This window comes from Coregonus clupeaformis, unplaced genomic scaffold, assembly GCF_020615455.1.
Source record: "Coregonus clupeaformis isolate EN_2021a unplaced genomic scaffold, ASM2061545v1 scaf0612, whole genome shotgun sequence".
In the NCBI taxonomy this organism is placed as follows: domain Eukaryota; kingdom Metazoa; phylum Chordata; class Actinopteri; order Salmoniformes; family Salmonidae; genus Coregonus; species Coregonus clupeaformis.
The window spans coordinates 193717-196174 of NW_025534067.1; the positions used below are offsets into that span (position 1 = coordinate 193717).

Sequence of the window (2458 nt, forward strand, 5' to 3'; positions counted from 1 at the left end):
CCTCATCCTCGACCTCTTCCTCCTCCGAGTCCCTGGAGGACGGGCCAGACTCCTGGTACATCACCTTGGTCTCTTCGGGGTGGTGCTCCCCTCGGAGAGGGAGTCCTCCTCTCTTGCCTTCCGCTTTCTTTTGAAGAGGTGGAGGCCTGGTTCTCGGTGGTGACAGAGGTATCTTCTCCCTTTAATGCTGCCTCGATGAGTGCCCTGGTTTCACTGGCTTGGGACGGATTTAAATTGATGGCATAAAATGTATCTGCGGTCTGGATGTCGTGGCACATGAAGTTGGCCACCCTTTCCCTGTCAGCCTTCGGGAGCAAGTTTTTGACCTGTAAGACACAAGCAAAAAAGACACACACACACACACACACACACACAGACACAAATAAATAAAAATAATTGATATTATTTCAGACAACAGTGGAATAGGATCTTACAGTACTTCTATTCATATCTAATCTGACTTACATGAGTGACAATGGAGGTCCGCAGGTCAGTGAAGGTAGGAGTTTCAGGCAGACCCATCTCCTTCCATACCTCCCTCAGGTAGGCAGGCAGGTTCTTGAGCTGAGTGCTTGTAGAATTGAAAAAAAAGTGCTGGGACTTCTTTCCCCCTGGGAGGCAGTGCTTGAATTTGAGGAAGTCTAAAAAACCAAGTGTACTCATCCTTTGTCAGCGACATCTGGACCATGCCATGGTCTCTATTCGTTTTGTGTTCCTCCACCTATTAGAAATTGAACAGAAAAAACACACAAATGACGCAAAGGCGACTGCAATTGTTTCCAAAAACAACCAACCAACCAAACAAACAAATAAACACATTCAGGTGTACGTTTATAGACTTACAGTGATCAGATACATCCCAGACTGGTCACATTTAGCCTCCTCCACCAACAGGTTCTTATCCAGGCCCGGTCTATGGCCGTCTATGGAGGTAAAGTAGGCCCACAGGTATCCATTAAACTGGTACTGATTTTTCTGTGTCCTTGTTTCTTCCAAGGTTTCTGTGGGGACATGAAAATAATAACAGGCATCTTTACACTGCACTCTATACATGTCTGACGTTTATATGTGTGTAATAACAGTGACATCACAGATTTAGAAACAATTACTCAGCACTTCTGGGATCTTGGCCTTGGCAAGAGACTGGCACTCCAGCAGGGTCTTTCTGGAAACAACCTTGGCTTCCTTGCTGTCTTTCACCTACACACACACACACACACACACACACACACACACACACACACACACACAAATCATACAATCAATTACTGCATTGTCAATGAACGCTGATGAGACTAAAAAGAAAGAACTCTGCTTACCCCCTTATTTTGTCATGGTTAGTCAGGAAAATGAGATTGGATTGGTAGGTCTCATCCTTCGCCATGTAGTTCAACAATTGCGTCACCCTTTTGATCTTTCCGGCACAATTTTCCCTTAGCTTATAATTTGGATTGGGGCCCTCACAGGTCTTCCTGAATCCCTCAAGAAACACACCTGTCAAAGAAACATAACATTTTAGACAATAATTACAATCTCATGAGGCAACAATAATCAGTCAGGCTGTTTAAAAAAAAAAAAAATTCCAACACAAACACTTGCCACTATTTAAAGAAACAGTACTTACTGATGGCAGAGCCCGGGAAGATAAGTTTGCTGCCAGATCTGGACGCTGTAGCCTCCTCTGTCTGGTCCCCTGAACCTGTCACTTGGTCCAGCTGCAGCTCCTCTTGGGCTGTGTCTGCCTCGGCCTGAAAGCTGAGGGACCTCTTTGCCGACCTCTCCTTTGCCGGACTCACCCTGAGAATCCCCATCTGCCTTTTCAGTAGCTGGTACCTCTTCCTCACTCTATGCAGCTCAGAGATCAGCTTCAGGTTGTCCTCTCTAATGGATTGGATGGTCTCACTTTTCTTGGTCAGGGCCTCATCCCTCTCTTTCACAGCTTTCTGCAGCCTCAAAAGTGGTGCTTGGCAGTGGCAGTAATCATTAGTGCAGCCCTCTTCCTCCTCTTCCTCTGCAAAAGTATCTAAAAAGTTATCCTCCTCTTCTTCTTGCCTCGCAGTCTCCACAATATCAAAATCGGTGGCCACTGGGATCCTGTCACTGGACACCGCTCCTGCCTGATATTGACACGGCCCCACTGCCAATTACAAAGGAGAATACTCTCCTCAGTGTTCCGAACGTTGTGTACTTGCCTAAGGTGCTGACTGAAGCCAACCACAACCTTAAAGCAAAGTGGACATGAACGAAATAGAGAACGCACTGGAGCCATCTATATTATTGAAAAGTGAAATAACAGTAAATAAAAACCTTTACACAATCACTTCAGCTATCCAGAAAGTACAATGCTCCAGGCTGCTTAGTTGCTGCTTATAAACACATCTGAGACCACTCCCTCCACCCTTCCTCTGCCTGTCAGCCTCTAGTCAAACACATTCTATTTCCACAACAAACTCCTCCA

At 45.8% G+C, this 2458-nt stretch overlaps 1 long non-coding RNA gene across 1 annotated transcript; it reads right to left on the reverse strand.

Annotated features, from left to right (window-relative positions):
- Positions 1 to 203: 203 nt before the first annotated feature.
- On the reverse strand, positions 204 to 2084 carry LOC121556002. The gene is made up of 5 exons (XR_006658920.1): positions 1625 to 2084; positions 1320 to 1494; positions 844 to 1200; positions 466 to 721; positions 204 to 326 (listed from the first exon to the last, which is right to left on the reverse strand). It is a non-coding gene; the product is annotated as an uncharacterized LOC121556002 (long non-coding RNA).
- Positions 2085 to 2458: the final 374 nt, after the last annotated feature.